This window comes from Gorilla gorilla, chromosome 5, assembly GCF_029281585.2.
Source record: "Gorilla gorilla gorilla isolate KB3781 chromosome 5, NHGRI_mGorGor1-v2.1_pri, whole genome shotgun sequence".
Classification (NCBI taxonomy): domain Eukaryota; kingdom Metazoa; phylum Chordata; class Mammalia; order Primates; family Hominidae; genus Gorilla; species Gorilla gorilla.
In genome coordinates, this window is record NC_073229.2 from 25,743,573 (window position 1) to 25,763,989 (window position 20,417).

The window sequence follows — 20,417 nt, forward strand, 5'->3', positions numbered from 1 at the left end:
TAACAATAGCTGATGAGCTAAAAAAAAAGAAATTGCGGCCGGGCGTGGTGGCTCATGCCTGTAATCCCAGCACTTTGGGGGGCCACGGTGGGCGGATCATGACGTCAGGAGATCGAGACCTTCCTGGCTAATACAGTGAAACCCCGTCTCTACTAAAAATACAAAAAGTTAGCCAGGTGTGGTAACGGGCGGGCGCCTGTAGTCCCAGCTACTCGGGAGGCTGAGGCAGGAGAATGGCGTGAACCCGGGAGACAGAGCTTGCAGTGAGCCGAGATCGCGTCACTGCACTCCAGCCTGGGCGACAGAGCGAGACTCCAACTAAAAAAAAAAAAAAAAAAAGAAATTGCAAAAAAACTCATAAGTTTTAAGAAAGTTTACGAATTTGTGTTGAGCCACGTGCAATGCTGTCCCAGTGCATCCTCGGGGCCGTAGGTTGGGCAAGCTTTTTCTATGTAATCAAGAAATAAGATTTGTTTTGCTTATGCCATTTAGTTTTGTGTGTGTGCGTGTGTTGTTTTTTCTGCCACATACATAGCTAAACCTAGTCCTGATTATGTCAAAGGTTTTATTTGAATGTTTTTGTCCACCTGGCAAAATCTTATTTATTCTTCAACATTCATCTCAGTATAAACTCTAACTACTTTTTTGTCTTCTCCGTGATAGAACTATTCACTCTCCTATTTCTTGTTTAAAACGTTGTTTGCAGCCATCTTTTCCAGCACATTTTTTTTTTTTTTTTTCAGACGGAGTCTTATTCTGTTGTCCAGGCTGGAGTGCAATGGCACGATCTCGGCTCACTACAACCTCTGCCTCCTGGGTTCAAGTGATTCTCTTGCCTCAGCCCCCTGAGGAGCTGGGATTACAGGCATGCACTACCATGTCTAGTTATTTTTTGTGTGTTTTAAGTAGAGACGGGGTTTCATCATGTTGGCCAGGCTGGTCTTGGACTCCTGAACTCAGGTGGTCCACCTGCCTCGGCCTCCCAAAGTGCTGGGATTACAGGCGTGAGCCACCATGCCCAGCCTCCAGCACATCTTATATTATGTTATATTAATGGCTTATATCATGTCACCTTTGCCTGTCAGTGAACTACCTGAGGATAGAGATTGTTATTTACCTGTGTATATCTGGTCTTATAACAGTGCCAGATAAATGGTAGATATCCAAAGCTAAATTGAACTTTTAATTTTTTCTTTTTTGAGACAGGGTCTTGCTCTGTCCCTCAGGCTAGTGTGCAGTGGTGCCATCACGGCTCACTGCAGCCTCGACCTTCTGGCCTCAAGTAATCCTCCCACCTGGCCTCTCAAGTAGCTGGGACTACAGGTGCATGCCACTGTGTCTGGCTAATTTTTAATTTTTTTTTGTAGATATGAACTCTCACTATGTTGCCCAGGCTGGTCTTGAACCCCTGGGCTCAAGTGATCCTCCTGCCTTGGCCTCCCAAAGTGCTGGGGTTATAGTTGTGAGCCACCATGCTAGGCCTGAACTTTTAATTTTTGATTTTTGTCTTTTTCACATTTCAATCATGGTTGTATGGTTTTGATTTTTTCTTTCTTCTGGTGCGGATTACTGGGGGAATCTGTAAGCTTTATGCAAGAGAAAAAAGTTGCCGTTTTCATACAGATCGATGACATTTTGCAAAATTTATTTGTAAAATTACCCAGAAGTGGAAGTCTTACAGTGTCATTTCTATCACATGCTGTTCACCGAGGCTGCCCGAATTTAAAAAGAAAGGAAATAGATTCTACCTCTTGAAAGACTGGTGGCGGCCAGGCGCAGTGGCTCACGCCTGTAATCCCAGCACTCTGGGAGGCCGAGGTGGGTGAATCACTTGAGGTCAGGAGTTCCAGACCAGCCTGACCAACATGGTGAAACCCCGTCTCTACTAAAAATACAAAATTAGCCGGGCGTGGTGACGGGTGCCTGTAATCCCAGATACTCTCAAGCAGGAGAATTGCTTGAACCCAGGAGGCAGAGGTTGCAGTGAGCCGAGATCGTGCCATTGCACTCCAGCCTGGGCGACAAGAGTGAAACTCCATCTCAAAAAAAAAAAAAAAAAAAAAAGAAAATGAAAATGAAAAAGAAAGAGTGGTGGCAAGATTCTGGAAGGGCACACGGGACTACAATTATTGTTGCAGCCATTTTTGAAAAATGCAATCTGCCACCATCTACCTTCTGGCCACAACAATGCATATCCCTCACACATTCAAAATACATTTGCCCTAAAGCTTCATCCCATTTGGACCTCAGGCTGTGACTCAAGGTCTAGAATCGCAGCACCTAAATGAGGTCCAAGTGAGGATGAGGTTCTTCAAATATTGTTCCTCTCAAACAACTCCTTGAGAACTGTTCCTTTTGATTGGAAGACCAGTAACTAGAGTGATGCATTATCTGGGTCTCACTTTCTCAACATGCAATGGTGGGATAGGCATAGAATGGCCACTATAGATACTCCTGTTCAAAAAGAGTGAAGGGACCCCTTTAAAAGAAGTATCTAAGTTTAGAGGGTTTACATGTAATCCAACCTTAGCCATCTTACTTTTTTTCCTTCAGGAAACGTTTCTAACTCGGTTTTTTATCTAGCCGTCAGTTGAAATCCTAAGATCTCCATTTTCAGGGAAACTCCTGTCTAGAGCAACAGCAGAAAGTAACTAAAATCTGCCTCCTCCCCTCGCCCCATCTCACCTCCCCAAAGACTAAAGGCTGGGTCAGGTTGGGTGAAAACCAAGGAAGTGGAGGGTAGATAATTTTTGAATTAAGGCTTCTTTGAGGGAAGGAAATGTCCTTATAATGCGCTGGTGAAAGAGAGAACTGGCTGGATGTGGTGGCTCACGGCTGTAATCCCAGCACTTTGGGAGATTGAGGCGGGTGGATCACCTGAGGTCAGGAGTTTGAGACCAGCCTAGCCAACATAGCCAACATGGTCTCTACCAAAAATACAAAAATTAGCCGGGCGTGGTGGCACACGCCTGTGGTCCCAGCTATTCGGGAGGCTGAGGTAGAAGAATCGCTAGAACCTGGGAGGTGGCAGTTGCAGTGAGCCAAAATCACACCACTGCACACCAGCCTGGGCAACAGAGTGAGACTCCGTCTCAAGAAAAAAAAAGAGAGAGAGAGAGAACTAAAGTGAACTTTAGTCATTATGGGGCTTTAAGCTTCCTCACCACGGAGGTAAGGTCTTAACGACATTCTTTCCAAAGTAGCTGTCTGATTTGAAGATACTGTAAAATCTATGGGCTGAAACTCACCTTTCACCTGGATGCAGAGATGTGAGGGAGGTGTTACCTTATCTCAGTGTTAGACTCACAGGAAAGTACTTCTCTGGCAGGGGAGTGGGCAGGTGTGGGGTTCTGCAGTGGCAGGTTTTGGGGTATGGTGAGGAGACTTCATCCAGTTGGACAGATAGTGGATCTGGATCACTTGGAAAGGATGGTGAGGCTTCCTTCGGCTTACTAGCAAGACAAAAATGATGGCTGCCGTGTGAAAGGATGTCTTTGTGACTAAGACGTGTTGATAGCACACTATGAGGGAGACATGTTCATTATCTTGATTGCGATGATGATTTCACAGTTGCCACATATCAAATTGTCCAATTTAAGTACTGTAGTTTTTGTATGTCAATTTTGTCAATAGAACTGTTTTCTAAAATGTGAAAAGAAGGAAAGGGTAAGGGCACACAGCAGTTATAGGCACACAACTCTGAAATTCAGCATGTGTTGCCAGTTCCGTGATTAGGGCTCAAGCCTAATGTCTAGGTTGGACACCAGGCCTTAGGATTCACTGTGGCTCTTGGCTCCATCCTCTGAAATCCTTTTTTTTTTTTTTTTTCATAAAATGTGGCCCCTGCATGCACTTGAGTAATTTTCTCACTCTGTTTCCTACTCACAGAAATTTGAGGTTTTAAAAGCTTCATTTTATTTTTTTTACTATCTATCCCTTTTATTTCAAGTAATGGAATTCCTTTGAAAGTGTTGTATTTTATTGTGTGAATCAATTTGTAATTCATTCCATTAGAAAACCCACAAATCTCTTCCCAAATATCTCTAGCTTAGACTCCCTGTAAGGCAGCTGAGGGACAATGACGTGAAGACTCATTTACGGGGACTTTTTTTCTGTTTGGAAGGGGCAATGCCTTCTGAGACCATAACACATGGTTTGACAGTCACATCCTTGGCTTCATCTTTAGTTCATGCTTTCCTGATAGTGCTCTGGAATTTATTTTATTTATTTTTTATTTTTATTTTATTTTATTTTTTTTGTGTGTAGGGGAGGGTAGGTCTGGAAGGCGTTTCTTACTTTTTGTATTTTTTGTATTGTTTGCTATCTGGAAAGCCAGGGAAGGAAAACAGTTTTATTTTTAAACCTAGCAAGACCTAGTTCCTTTATATTAACAATTCTTTCTTTACTTTATTTAATTTAGTTTGTTTCTCTACTTACATTTTACTGTAGTGGCAAACAGAGCCAGGCAGCACCTTCACCACTTTGCTTGGAAATCTCCTCAGCTAATGTGTTAGTTCATTCTTACATTGCTATAAAGAACTACCTGAGACTGGATAATTTATGAAGAAAAAGAGGTTTAATTGGCTCATGGTTCTGCAGGCTGTGTAGGAAGCATGGCTGAGGAGGCCTCAGGAAACTTACAATCATGGTAGAAGGGGAAGGGGAAGCAGGCACGTCCTACCTGGCTGGACCAGGAGGAAGAGAGAGAGAAGGGGGAAGAGCTACACACTTTTAAACAACTAGATCTTGTGAGAATTTATTCACTATCATCAGAACAGCAAGGGGGAAGTCCGCCCTCGTAATCTAATTACCTCCCACCAGGCCCCACCTCCAGCACTGGGGATAACAATTTGACCTGAGATTTGGGTGGAGACACAAGTCCGAACCATATCAGTTAGATTATCCCTTTCAGAATAACGTTTTCTTTTCTTTTCTTTATATTTTTGAGACAGAGTCTTTCTCTGTTGCCCAGGCTGGAGTGCAGTGGCATGATCTCAGCTCACTGCAACCTCCACCTCCCAGGCTCAAGCGATTCTCTCACCTCAGCCTCCTGAGTAGCCAGGACTACAGGGGTGTGCAACCACAGCCGGCGAATTTTTCTATTTTTTATGGAGATTAGGTCTCTCACCATATTGTCCAAGCTGATTTTGAACTCTTGGGCTCAAGTGAGCCTCTCACTTCAGCCTCCCAAAGTGCTAGGATTACAAGCATGAGTCACAGGGCTTGTCACCCAATGACATTTTCTATTTCCATGTTCTCATAGTGCTGTAGTTTAGATATTTCTCTCCTCTGAATCTCATGTTGAAATTCGACCCCCAGGGTTGAAGGTGGGGCCTCAACAGCGGTGACTGGGTCATGGGGCAGATCCCTCATGAATAGATGAATGCCCTTCCTTGGAGGTGAGTGAGTTCTCACTCTGTCAGGTACTGAGAGAGCTTGTTGTTAAAAAAAGGCTGGCACCTCCCTCTTTCTCTCTCGCTCATTCTCTTGCCATGTGCCTGCTGCCCACACTGGCTTTCCTTCACCTTCTGCCACGAGTGGAACAGCTTGAGCCCCTCACCAGAGGCAAGTGCTGGCATCATGCTTCTTGTATCCCTTGCAGAATCGTGAGCCAAATAAAACATTTTTTTTTTTGAGAGTATCTGTTGCCCAGGCTGGAGTGCAGTGGCGCAGTCTCAACACACTGCAGCCTCCGCCTCCCTGGTTCAAGCGATTCTCCTGACTCAGCCTCACAAGTAGCTGGGACTGCAGGCGTATGCTACCATGCCCAGCTAATTTTGTGTGTGTGTGTGTGTGTGTGTGTGTGTGCGTGTGTGTATTTTTAGTAGAGACGGGGTTTCACCATGTTGGCCAGGCTGGTCTCAAATTCCTGGCCTCAAGTGATCCACCCACCTTGGCCTCCCAAAGTGCTGGGATTACAGGCGTGAGCCAATGTGCCTGGCCGAAACATTTTTCTTTATAAATGACCAACTCTCAGATATTCCTTTACAGCAGCACAAAATGGACTAAGACACACAGGCAACAGTGTTACTAAATTTTTTGCTACTAAATAACAAGGATCCCCTTTCGTTCCTCTAGCTTCTGGTAACATTTTCTTAACTTTTTTATGAGCCCTCTATTACAACCTTTTAGGGGCCATGTTCAATTCTACTAATGGTCTCTTCATGGTCCTTAGGACTTCTACCGACCACTGGATCATTAAGCCACTAGTATATATTCTAGGATCTTACTAGAACAGGAGCCCACTTCCAGGTAACAAAATCTGTTGATTTTTCTTTTGAGACGGAGTTTTGCTCTTGTCCAGGCTGGAGTGCTGTGGTGCAATCTCAGCTCGCTGCAACCTGCACCTCCTGGGTTCAAGCGTTTCTCCTGCCTCAGCCTCCCAAGTAGCTGGGATTACAGGCACCTGCCACCAAGCCCCGCTAATTTTTGTATTTTTGGTAGAGACAGAGTTTCACCATGTTGGCCAGGCTGGTCTGGAACTCCTGACCTTAGGTGATCCACCTGCCTCAGCCTCCCAAAGTGCTGGGATTACTAGTGTTAGTCAGTGTGCCCGGCCCAAAATCTGTTTTTCACTTATCTATGTAGTCCGTAGCACAGCACCTGGTAGACAGTGGATTGTTGATGTGGAATTATATTTTTCAGTTCTTTATTTTTGTCTTTTTTCACGTTTTAAATGATGGGCCTAGGTAGTTATGGTTATTTTCATTTTTTTCTTATTAGATGGGGTCCAGTGGGGAATCTTAAAGCTTTCTGCATGAGAAGAGAGTAGTAGTTTCTACAACAGATCAATGACATTTTGAAAAATTTTTCTTTTAAAATTACTTGAGCACACAATTTGAGACACTGTAATTTGTTTTTACTCCGCAGGGACATTCACAGGGGCCAGGTAATAGTTTATAAAACAAACACAAAGACCAAAGTCATTTGAAATTCAGACTGATTTTCTATCTTTTTTTGGGGGAGATAAGGGGAGGTTGTTGAAAAAGATAAACCGTTCATTCATTTTTATTTAGGGCCATTCTTGCCAGCAAGGGAAATTTAATCCATTCCAACCACCAAATCATTGACTGTACATTTATTCATTAAAGTAATCAATCAGTAGGAACAGGGTTTTCTTTCTTTTAATATATTAAATGGTAAAAATGATGGGCTCATAAAAGTGTCTAGGAATTTTCATTTCTTATCTTAGGTCAGCCGTCTGCAACAGTGTAATCCCAACTGTGGGACTTTGACATAGCTTGCCTGATTTTTCAGTTGTTTTATGAGCACACGTACCATTTGTCCATATATGTAGCTTCCCATACGCCGCTGTGCAAGAAGAGAGTGCTGGCAGCAGTAATTCCGATTAAGGGCACAAGAGAGAACAGAAGCATCAGAATTGGCACATATCTGGAGACAAACACTGGCACCCTGGTCAGTAGTTGATCCATTCCTCCACCTGTCCCTGCAACTGCTCAGTCCTGGTGTCTATGACTGACAAGCCCTGTGGTCTGTCCTCTGTCATGGACCCTGGCAGGAACACATCCACTCATAGCCTTTGAATTCAAAAGCAGATACTAAATGAATGTGATCACACAACTATTATTTTTCTGTCATCATAAATAATTTATGAGGAAGGTCTTTGTTATTTTTTAAGATGGTTGATATTTTAAAGAAAATAGCACATTTGGCCACGCGCGGTGGCTCATGCCTGTAATCCCTGCACTTTGGGAGGCTGAGGCAGGTGGATCGCCTGAGATCGGGAGTTCAAGACCAGCCTGACCAACTTGCAGAAACCCTGTCTCTCCTGAAAATACAAAATTAGCCGGGCATGGTGGTGGGCGCCTGTAATCCCAGCTACTAAGGAGGCTGAGGCAGGAGAATCACTTGAACCCAGGAGCTCACTTGCGGTGAGCTGAGATTGCACCACTGCACTCCAGCCTGGGCAACAAGAGTGAAATTCCATCTTTAAAAAAAATGGCACATTTAAACAGTATTTTTTTGCTGCGCAACTTGCACACAGAAAAGTGTGTCAATTGTAAACATACAGATCAACATTTCACAAATAGAACACACCTGTGTAACCAGCACCCAGATCAAAAACACCATCTCATGCACCCCTTTCTAATCCTTCCAGTTACTGATCCGAAAAGTAACCACCACCTTGACTTCAAATACCATAGATTAGTTTTGCCTGTTGCTAAAACTTTATATAAACAAAGTTATATGGTAAGTAGCCTTTCTAAAGCATTTATTTTTGAAGCTTTGTTCAGGCATGATGTTGTACAATACATTCCATATATTTAGAGGATACAATTTGATGAGTTTTGACATATGAATACACCCATGAAACCATCACCACAATCAAGATAATGAACATATCCATCACTCCCAAAGTTTCCTTATCTACCCTCTCCCTGCCCCTCCTCTACTCTCCCCAGGCCACCACTGATCTGCTTCTGTCACCATAAATCAGTTTGCATTTTCTAGAATTTGATGGAAGTGGAATCATAAGGAATGTACTCTTTTTTTGGTCTTTCACTCCCTATAATTATTTTGAGATGTACTCATGCTATTTTGTGTATCAGTAGTTTTTTTTTTTATTGCTCTTTAGCATTCTGTTGTTTGGACACATCACAATTTCTTTGTCCACTCCTCTGTTAGTAAGTACTTTTTTGCATGTGGCTTCCTTTGCTTAACATTATGCTTGTGAGATTCGTTCTTAGTAGGACATTTATGGAAGAAAAGGGAAAGTTACTGAGTAACATACCAAGGGATAAAACTCTGCACCAGAGAAGATGAATCAATCTACATTTGTGAGGTCATGGTCAACCTTAAGTCATTCACATATTAGTTCAAATCATTTATTGAGCATCTACTTCGTACAAGATGTGTGAGAGAGTGAGCATATAGTGAAAGGGTAGATTGTATTACTGTTCCTACTTGTTTTCTGCCTTCCCTTGTAAGAAGATGATATATCCCTGTCTCCAGCCATGTGGCTTGCAGTGCATCCCTAACTGAGGATTATACTTTTCTGCCCTACTTATGTCAGGGGTGGGTATTTGACTTACTGTGGCTGAGGAAATGTGAGAAGAAGCTTGAAGAGCTGTTTGGTGGTTTGGCCTTAACCCTTTTTTCTCTGCCACAAGATCATTATGCCCCCACATGGGGGTTGAGGTGGGGGTTCTTCAACCTGTATTTGAAAGAAGGCACACAGATCAGAACCACTGCTGACCTGTGGCTGATACAGATAGTGAGCAGGAAATCTTTGTTGTAGGCAGTAGTTACAAATAAGAGCTTGGTCATTCCACACATGAGAAAATAAATTCTTAAATTACTCAATAATTAGTTGTGTTTTGATGGTAATACAACATGCCAATGCGCTTAAATTTGTTTTTTTATTTTATTTATTTATATTTTTTGAGACAGAGTCTTGCTTTGATGGCCAGGCTGGAGTGCAGTGGTGCAATCTTGGCTCACTGCAACCTCTACCTCCCGGGCTCAAGCCATCCTCACACTTCACCCCCTTCCTGAGTAGCTGGGATCATAAGCACATGCCACCATGGCTGGATAATTTTTGTATCTTTTTCCAGAGACAGTGTCTCGCTATGTTGCCCAGGATGGTCTCAAACTCCTGGACTAAGCGATCTCCCACCTAAGCCTCCCAAAGTGCTGGGAGTACAGGTGTGAGCCACTGCGCCTGACAGCCCTTTAAATTTTTAAGACTTTTTCAGTTTTAATCATCCCCTCCATTCTTCCTTTACCAATATATTTTCTTTACCTTTAAAAGCAAGTTTACCTTTAATTAAGAAATAAATAATTTCCTGCAAGCCTCATTTATCTCATTTAATACTTGATTGCCTACAAGTGACCAAAAACATATGAAAAATGTTTAATACCAGTAATCATCAGAGAGATTCAAATCAAGACTATGAGGAGATACTATCTCACACCAGTCAGAATGGCTATTACTAAAAAGTCAGAAAATAACAGATGCTGGTGAGGTTACAGAGAAAAGGGAATGCTTATACACTGCTTGTGGGAATATAAATTAGTTCAGCCTTTGTGGGAAGCAGTTTGGAGAATTCTTTCTAAAACTAGAATTACCATTCAACCCAGCAATCCCATTACTGGGTATATACCCAAAGGTAAATATATGTACCCCAAAAGAGACCTGCATGTGTGTGTTTATCATAGTGCTATTCACAATAGCAAAGACATAGAATCAATCCAGGTGTCCATCAGTGGTGGACTGGAGAAAGGAAATGTGGTACATAGACAGCAAGGAATACTACATAGCCATAAACAAGAATGAAATCATGTCCTTTGCGGCAACATGGATGTAGCTGGAGGCCATTATCCTAGGTGAACCAATGCAGAAACAGAAAACCATATACCACATGTTCTTACTTATAAGTAGGAGCTAAACATTTGGTATACACAAACACATAGATGAGAACAATAAACACTGGAGATTCCAAAAAGGGGAAGGGGGAGGGCGAGGATTGAAAAACTACCTATAGGGAACTATGCTCACTACCTGGATGATGAGATCAGTCATACCCCAAACCTCAGCATCCCGAAATATACTCCTGTTACGAACATGCACATGTACCCCCGGATCTAAAAAACCAAGAACTTAGTCATCTGGTTTCTTCCTCAGGATACTAGGAGGTTTTAGGGCATACATGGTGGTGTGTGCCTGTAGTTCCAGCTACTTGGGAGGTGGAGGCGAGAGGATCACTAGAGCCCAGGAGTTCAAGGCCAGCCTGGGCAACAGAGGGAGATCCCATCTTTTAAAAAATATACTAGGAGGTTTTAGACTGTTTCTTGGGATCTAATGAATCCAATGATCCCAACAATTTTCCCCAATCCCCTCTCTACCCTTCTCAGGGTATGAGCATGATACTCTCCATTTTTCTTTCCCTACCTGTCAACCTCCTGTTCCTGCATTCATCTACTTGAATCACAGACTCTCCCATAATGTTAGGACAGTGAGCCTGGTGCGGTAGCTCACACCTGTAATCCCAGCACTTTGGGAGGCTGATGTGGAAGGATCCCTTGAGACCGGGAGTTCAAGATCAGCTTGGGCAACATAGAAAACCCCGTCTCTACAAAAAATACAAAAATTAGCTGGGTGTGGTGATGCACACCTGTAGTCCCAGCTGCTTGGAAGGCTGTGGTGGGAGGATCACCTGAGCCTGGGTTGTCAAGGCTGCAGTGAACCAAGATCACGTCACTGCGCTACAGCTTGGGTGACAAAATGAGACTCTGTCTCCAAAAAAAAAAAAAAAAAAAAAAAGCAAAACACAGGGTTAAGATACTATCAGCACCTTGTCAAAATTCCTACCAAAAGGCCTTCCTCTGTTAAGCCAGTGAAGGAGGAGGTCTGGACTAAGATCAACTCAACTATATTTTCTTATGACCACACTACTGAATGGTTAATTTTCTTGTATTATTAGTTTACACAGGGCCTAGGCTAACTGGCATAGCTGTGCACCTCTCTAAAAGGAGTCTTTTATGTCTTAACATTGTCTGAGAATCCACCTCATCTACACTGTGCTGCAGTCTCTATCTTATATTGTACAATTAAAATTTACTCATGAACTATGAAAGTCATGCTCTTTATTTGGGCTCATGATCATACTTGTTGTCCCTGGAAGGTTTAAAAATTCCCATTTCTGAAAGCTTAGTTCCAAACTTGCACTGACTACCAACTACTAATATTACCTGTTTGAAGGAATCATTATAAAATACTCTTTGAGAATGTAGCTTATGTGTAGGTGTTGGAAAAATACATTTACCTGGTGATTCTTGGCTATAGTTGGCTTCAGGTGTGGTTGGATGCGCAGTGATTTTGTGTACTTGAGGCCCTCTATCTTTTTTTTTCTTTTTTTTGAGATGGAGTCTCACTCTGTCGCCCAGGCTGGAGTCAGTGGCACGATCTCGGCCCACTGCAACCTCTGCCTCCAGGGTTCAAGCGATTCTTCTGCCTCTGCCTCCTGAGTAACTGGGACTACAGGTGCCTGCCACCATGCCTGGCTAATTTTTTTGTATTTTTAGTAGAGACGGGGTTTCACCATATTGGCCAGGCTGCTCTCGAACTCCTGACCTCGTGGTCTGCCCACCTCAGCCTCCCAAAGTGCTGGGATTACAGGCATGAGCCACTGCGCCTGGCCCGAGGCCCTCTATCTTTGCTCTACCCTTAGCTGGGACCCAAGAGCAGCACAGCAGATGGGGAAAAGCCTGGTACCCAAGCCCAGGCTCCCTGTGGCATCCCCTTCCCTACCACTTACTAGGAGTGTAGCCTGGATGAAGCTACTTCACATCTCTGTGTTCCAGCGTTTCAACTGTAAAATGGACTCTTTCTAAAATAGTACTACATACCTGTAAAGTTAGTCATGAGGGCTAAAGGAGTTAATGTAAGTAGAGCACTTAGAACAGAGCCTGGCACCTAAGAAAGCGCTGTAGAAATGTTAGCATTATTAGTGGGCTGGATCAACCCACTCTGTCCCTCCATGGGGTGAGCATCCTGTTGGGATCTGCTGGGGCATTCCTGTCTGCAAATGGAATTGTGAGGTGGTTCAGTGAAGCTGCAGTTTCATTTAATTCCTGAAAAGGACTGGCACCAGGCCACTTTGAGCAGTGAAGTTGGTCTTCAGTAGTATTTGGTTCTTCCCATCAGTTTTTGAGTCTTATTCTTCTCTTTGTCCCAGTTGGCAAATGTCTTGCTGATCCAGATCCTGACAACAATGGCAATGGGATGGGTCCACGCCTATCAGAACCAACACATACATATTTCCAGTTTCTCATTATACTTTTTTTTTTTTTTGAGGCAGAGTCTTCCTGTGTCGCCCAGGCTGGAGTGCAGTGGTGCAATCTTGGCTCACTGCAACCTCTGCCTCCCAGGTTCAAGCAATTCTCCTGCCTCAGCCTCCCAAGTAGCTGGGACTACAGGCGCGTGCCACCACACCTGGCTAATTTTTTGTATTTTTAGTAGAGATGGGGTTTCACCGTGTTAGCCAGGATGTTTCCTTTTACTTTAAATGTATCCAACCAAAGATCCATCCATCCACCCACCCACCCACTCACCCATCCATCCATCTATCCATCCATCCGACAAACATTTATGGAGCAACTCCTACCTGCTAGGCAAATTCGAGGCATTGGGATATGCTAGGAAATGGCATCATTTCTGTCTTCAAGAAGCTTGACATTGATATTGGGTTAATCCACAGGAAATGACACGAAATGCCGAGAAGTCTGGCATTTTGATAGGCTGCTAAGAGAGATATTTATGTCTTTTTCAGGGGCTATTTCAAAACCTTTACATGGTAACACGAAAAGCACCCTCTACTTATTTAAAGACATGATTTCTTATACAGGTATTTAAAAAGAGCATGAAGCTGGGACATTCTAAGAGCCAAGAAGTTAGGAAGGCAGTGAAAGGGGAGTAGGTATCATGGATAAAAGTTAGAAGTTTAGGTAAAAATTGTGTGTCATAAGCTCTGCAGCTGGGGCTTATCTGTCCTGCCCAAAACGAGCCAGTAGTTGTGCACCAAGGCTCCTCAGCACAGCATGAGGACGAGGTGATGATCACATCCTTCTTTCTGGCTGCAGGACCCAGGGCGCTATTGCTGCAGCTGGCGAGGATGATCACAGCACTGTCCAGACGTCTCCAATGAGTAAGGCACCTGTCCGATGGTGCGGCAATGCTCATTCTATTTCCAGCAAGTTATTAGAAAAATATGCGTAATCATTGTGTAAAATGCCAGCAGAGTTACCTTTGTGTGGTTTTTCTCACTTGAGATCTCAAAGTCAAGTCAAAATTCTTGAGGGGCTGTCCTTGTCCTTGGTAGCTGGATTCCCATCTCGTTCAGTCCAATGTCTCCCACTACTTTCCAATGTGCAGCTTGGTTCTGTCAAGCTGCTCTCATTCTTGCTCACTAAAAATGACCGAATTCCCTTGGCCAGGTGTGGTAGCTCACACCTGTAATCCCAGCACTTTGGGAGGCCGAGGCGGGTGGATCATGAGATCATGAGATCAGGAGTTGGCAACCAGCCTGACCAACATGATGAAACCCTGCCTCTACTAAAAATACAAAAATTAGCCTGCAATCCCAGCTACTCAGGAGGCTGAGGCAGGAGAATTGCTTGAACCCAGGAGGTGGAGGTGAGCCAAGATCACGCCACTGCACTCCAGTTTGCGCAACAGAGTGAGACTCTGTCTCAAAAAAACAAAACAAAACAAAACAAAACAAAACAAAACAAAACAACCTCATTTCCACCTCGAGGCTTTCACTCCCCCTTCTCCCCCTTGATTAGTTACTTCTTTTTCCTTTCTCCCATACTTTTCTGGCTCCACTTAAAACTTCTTCAGAGAAGCATTCCAGAATTGCTTCACATCCTTTAATAACCTCTATTTCCCCCTGTGAATTTCCAGGCTACTGTGCACATAATTTGGATTACACAATTTAGTCTTTGATTACATATTGCATTGCAACGCTGGCTAGTTATTTTATGTGCTGGTGTGGTTAACTGATCGAGTAGGAAGCTTCCTGCTCCTTTCCTGCACATGTCCCGGCACCTAGCACAGTGCTGAGGATATAGTAGGTATCCAACGTTTGTACCAGTACATCTAGTATATATATTATTGCAGGTATGGATCCCAGCTTTTCAAAGTCTGAAGCTTATACAATTTGAAGAAGCCTTTTCCTGAAAGGAAAAGAAAAAGACTACAAGATGACGAATACAAAATCAGGAGCCAAAATGAATATTTCGTGAATACATCGCCAAGGCCGCATTTTGGGGAAGAAGTCTTCACAGGAGAGAGACTCTGGAGCTCCAGCAGCTCTGAAATGGACAAATCTAGAGGTGTTTTTGGCCTTCACAATCCGTCTTCTCCATCTGTCACATACAAACTGAACATCAGACCTCATTCTGTCTCCCAATGGCGAACCTTCCCTACCTTGGTAAACTGGCAAGGACCTCCCCTGATTTAGTCTGCGCCAGCTCATAGGACTGGGTGTGTAATTGCTAGGGAGGAAAATGGTGGTTGACAATTAAGCATCAACAGTGTCATTGATCTTTTGGGGAAGAGAAGAGGAGCTTGTAACAGCCAAAGTATCTACACATTTTTGTATTGTGTATTTATTCTATAGATGTATTTATGCCTTATGTGGCATGTGTCATTTAAACTGGAACAGGCAGGGTGTCAAGAGGCCAGGGCTGTATATTTATCATCTGAGCACGGTGCAGGGGGCTGAGCCATTTCCTCTCCATCTAAGCTGTTGTTCGGAATCTGACCAGCTGGTGTCACTATGGGACCGTGAATACAGGCATCTTCAGAGCCCTAGGAGTAGAAGAATTTTGGATGGGCGTTGTGGCCCTGGGAAAGGTAACCTTCCTCCCACCCAGCACAAGCCTCCGCCTGACCTCCTCTCTCCCTGTGCCTGCATAGTTTATAAAATTGAGAACTACCTGAAGGATTTAATTTTGATGGAGAATTACCTGTAGGCAAGAGGGCAATCAAACCCATACTGTTAAGGGGCGGGGGGACAAAGGTAATGAATCTGTTCTGTACGTTTAGCAAATGGAGAGTGTCAGGCTAATAATCCGTCAGCTCCTTTTTCCTATGCAATAAGCTTCCGTTACATCTTATTAGGTACTACGAACTCAGCACTATCTATAAGGGGCTGATTAACCAAGCAGTGCCTTTTCCAAGCTTCTCATTTCCTGTGTCCTTTCTGCTACCTGCCCTTCATCTATTTGGACCATCAAGGAGTCCCAGGTGAAAAGGGGATTTCAAACCAGTCTCTCAGTCACCAAGTTTTAGCAAATTATGGAGGTTTGGTATGGGAGAAGCTCGAAAATAAAAGCTGAGAAGTGCTTTGGAATTCACTGCAGGTGGAAGGCATCTCTGCCTGCGTTTCCTGTCACTATTGCGAATCATGTACAGTCTTTCATGGACCACGGGGGATCAGATAAAGCTCTCCGAGTTTAAATTTCGTTAAAAGAAGAGTCCTGCTGACCCAGGGTCGTTAACTGGCTATCCCCAGTTTGCCAAGGCTGCCATAATGAAGTACCACAGACCGAGCGGCGTCAACAGCAGACATTTATTTCCTGACAGTTCTGGAGGCTGGAAGTCCAAGAGGAAGGTGCAGGCAGGGCTGGGTTCTGGTGAGGCCTCTGTCCTTGTCTTGTAGATGGCACCTTCTCACTCTGTCCTCATGTGGTCTTACCTTTGTGTGCTCCCATCCCTGCTACCCCTTCCATGTCCACATTTCCTCTTCTTACAAAGACACAAGTTAGCTTCGATTAGGGCTCACCCCACTGGCCTCATTTAACCTAATCACCTCTTTAAAGGCTCTGTCTTCAAATACATTTCATTCTGAGGTACTAGGGGTTAGGGCTTCAACATAAGAATTTGGGGGAAACATAATTTAACCTCTACCCCTGTCCCCATCCCTTCACTGGTCTGGATTGAAGTTGACCAGCTTGAGATGCTGATTATCTGACTGAAATGTGTCTCCTTGGCTTTTATTTTATTTTATTATTATTTTTTGAGACAGGGTCTGGCTCTGTCACCCAGGTTGGATTGCAGTGATGCGATCTCGGCTCACTGCAGCCTCTACCTCCTGGGTTCAAGTGATTCTCGTGCCTCAGCCTCCTGAGTAGCTGGGACCACAAGTGTGCACCACCACGCCTGGCTAACTTTTTGCAATTTTTGTAGAGATAAGGTTTTGCCATGTTGCCCAGGCTGGTTTCAAACTCCTAGGCTCAACCAATTCACCTGCCTCAGCCTCCCAAAATGCTGGCATTCCCTTCAGCTTTTACATGCCATTCTGAGTAGCATGGTTCATACTTGCCAACAGCCCATGATCCTCCTCTTCAGAACCATGAGAACATAAAGAATTTCTTCTTGATGCCCAGAGACCCTTCCTGAAGACCACAGAACCTGGGAGGACAGAGGGACCTGTTCAGGTGACAGGACCTAGGGCCTTGCCCAGGGTTCCTAAAGTGTTTTTGATTGATCCCAGGGTTCCCTAGCTTGGTCTTCTTTCTTTTGTCTTCAGGCTTTTGCTGGAGTGCACTGGTGCGATCTCAGCTCCCGCAACCTCTGCCTCCTGGGTTCAAGCAATTCTCATGCCTCAGCCTCCCGAGTAGCTGAGATTACAAATATGTGCCACCACACCCGACTAATTTTTGTATTTTCAGTAGACATGGGGTTTCACCATGTTAGCCAGGCTGGTCTTGACCTCCTGGCCTCAAAAGATCTGCCCACCTCAGCCTCCCAATGTGCTGGGATTACAGGTGCGAGCCACCGCGACCAGTCTTCAGGCTTTAGATATGCATTTTAAAGAATTTTTTCTGCCAAGATGTTGTAAAGTTAATGTATTGAAAATAAAGTTGATGCAAAAATAATTGAATTCACAATGTATTTTTGCTATGCAGTACAGAAAGCTTTCAGCTTTTACCACATAAAAATAAAGCAATACAAATTAAAATAATGTGCAGATATATGCTCTTATCAAATTAGCAAGTAATAATGTTCATGCTAGAAAATTTAGAAAGTATAAATAAACAAAAGGAAGAAAAATCAATTATATACAGCTCTTAATATAGGGTTATTTATCTCTACTTCTTTTTAGGTGTAAACATATTTTACAAAAAAAAAAGAGAGAAAGATTATACTATAATACTGCTTTTTTTTTTTTTGCTGGATGGAGTCTTGCTTTGTCGCGCAAGCTGGAGAGCAGTAGTGCCAACCTCCGCCTCCCATGTTCAAGTGATTCTCTCACCTCAGCTGCCCGAGTAGCTAGGATTACAAGCATGCGCCACCACATCCAGCTAATTTTTGTATTTTTAGTGGAGATGGGGTTTCGCCATGTTGGCCAGGTTGGTCTTGAACTCCTGACCTCAGGTGATCCACCCACCTTGGCCTCTCAAAGTGCTGGGATTATAGGTGTGAGCCACTGTGCCTGGCCACCGCTTTTTAACAAAGAGAAAAAAATTAACTAAACCACCCCCCAACCAAATTAGCAACTTAATGGAATTAATGAATCCAGTTGTGTATACAATAAATGTTGCTTGCCTACCATACCAGCACTGTTCTAGGGCTGGAGACATGGGGTGAACAAAATAGACAAAGTCTCTTGCACTCACATTCTAGTGGAGAGACATAAACAACAAGTAGCAAATCAATATGTGCAGCATATCATGGATTCCAAATGCATATACATTTTTAGAGCATCTCTGATACTGGGATGCATCTTAGGGTCACTGTTGGTGTGTAATGGTCACTGCCTGAAAAGTGTGACATCAAAAACTTCAGGATAGGTGTCAAGAGCATGGAAGACAATCCCAGAGACAATATGGCCCACTCTTTTAGTGTCTATGAACAAAAGGTTCTGGGGTGGAAGTCGGGGCAGCAATGAATTAGCAGAATGTAGCAACCTCCTGGAAGCGGCAGTTAAGTCGTGCTGCACTGCATTGTGCATAGCTGGCCAGGAGGCCAGCACCAGTGGCTTTATGGTCTCTTATGAATTTATTTTAAGAAATGCTGCAAAACCAATGATCTTAAGGTACCGAAGATGACATTGTTTGGCAAAATGTAAACATAAGACAGATGTAAGTCAAAAAATGAGTCACATGAGTGGGATTCTGTGAGAAAGTTTTAAGAATATCTTTTTTTTTTTTTTTTTTTTTTTTTTTAGGTGACGGAGTTTCGTTCTTGTCACCCAGGCTGGAGTCAGTGTCGCGATCTCCACCCACTGCAACCTCCACCTCCCAGGTTCAAGCAATTCTCCTGCCTCAGCCTCCCGAGTAGCTGGGATTATAGGCATGCACCACCACGCCTGGCTAATTTTTGTATTTTTAGTAGAGATGGGTTTTCACCATGTTGGCCAGGCTGGTCTCGAACTCCTGATCTCTGGTGATCCACCTGCTTTGGCCTCCCAAAGTGCTGGGATTAGATGCGTGAGCCACTGCACCCGGCCTGTTTTAGGAGTATCTTAACTGATCTATTTCATGTCTTCAAAATGCATGCACAGAGGTGATACATGATAAAATCTATCCCCAGTCAGGTCTAGAAAAGCTCTTTTAATGAGCATAAAGTGATTGTCTATGCAGTAAGAAAGCATGGTGTCCTTGTTGAGTTAGTAGTGGTTTTTCTCTTAGTGGTATATAAAACGTGGCAGCGTGTCACAACCCACAGTGTCTTAGATTTTCTGAAATATGGTGGTCCATTAGGCAGTGATAAGTGGCTCAGACAAATTTAAGGTAAACTTGGAAGCAACCAGCTGGACAAATTGATTTGCATGGTGGGATGTGGAACTCAGCTGGTTCACTGCAGAACCAGGAGCAGCTGTGTTTTCGTCCTGGCTCTCCTGTGAAGTTCCTGGGCGATTCTGGGGAAATCCTTTAATTTCTCCCAGTCTTAGCTTCCTCATCGGCCAAATGATGCAATCCTGCTTATTTGGTAGGGGGTGAAATTGACGGTCAGGTGATTTATGGGTAACAAAGGTTACCTAAGACCATCCTGAGGGTCTGTGCTTGGTGCTGGGAGTATAGCACTGAAGAAGGCAGAGATGGTACCACTCCTTCAGGGGATAACATTTGATGACATACCAATCCAGTTTCTCTCGTATCCAGGGGACATTTTCTGGTTCTTTCTGCTTTCTCTGCCCAACTAATAAAAAGTAGTGTGCAATGTGTCAGGAAGTGTCTGAGCATTTTTCATCACTCATTTAAGCCATGTTTGAAAGAAATAAGTGGACACAATTAAATTGATTTTTAAGACCTGAGAATTGTTTAATTCATTTAACATTTGTATTGGGCCTTGGCAAAAATGTAAAACAAGAAGAAGTTGACCTTCAGAAGGCCAAATATCATTTTGGATAAATTTCCTCTTAGTGTTGTGGATATAACCTTTTAAGGAACTAGTGCCTCTAATTCCTTCACCCCGTCCTTTTCCTACTCTCCCTCCATCTACATATTTGTGTTTTCTTTTTCTTTTTCTTTTCTTTTCTTTTTTTTTTGAGATAGAGTCTTGTTCTGTTGCCTGGGTTGGAGTGCAATGATGCCATCTTGGCTCACTGCAACCTCTGCCTCCCATGTTCAAGCGATTCTGTTGCCTCAGCTTCCCGAGTAGCTGGGATTACAGGTGCCCACCACACCCAGCTAATTTTCATGTTTTTTAGCAGAGATGGGGTTTTACCATGTCGGCCAAGCAGGTCTCAAATTCCTGACCTCAAGTGATCTGCCTGCCTCAGCCTCCCAAAGTGCTGGCATTACAAGCACGAGCCACTGTGTCAGGCCCATTTGTGTTTTCAAATTTTGCTTTTGGGAGCTAGCTTATACTAAGTGGTAAATGACTAATAAAAGTCTTGAAGTGCAACCCTTCTGAAATGTTTGCATTTTAACTGGGATCAGTG

At 43.6% G+C, this 20,417-nt stretch overlaps 1 long non-coding RNA gene across 2 annotated transcripts in view; it reads left to right on the forward strand.

Annotated features, from left to right (window-relative positions):
* LOC129534277 (uncharacterized) overlaps positions 1–20,417 on the forward strand; it is a 44,037-nt gene that overhangs the window by 13,588 nt on the left and 10,032 nt on the right. Inside the window, exon 3 of one of the 2 annotated variants that reach the window (XR_010134174.1) lies at positions 14,642–14,748. The exons of the other annotated variant lie outside the window; for it this stretch is intronic. This is a non-coding gene — a long non-coding RNA (uncharacterized lncRNA). Of the gene's footprint in view, positions 1–14,641; positions 14,749–20,417 lie in introns of those variants that run through there. 2 annotated transcript variants of the gene reach the window in all.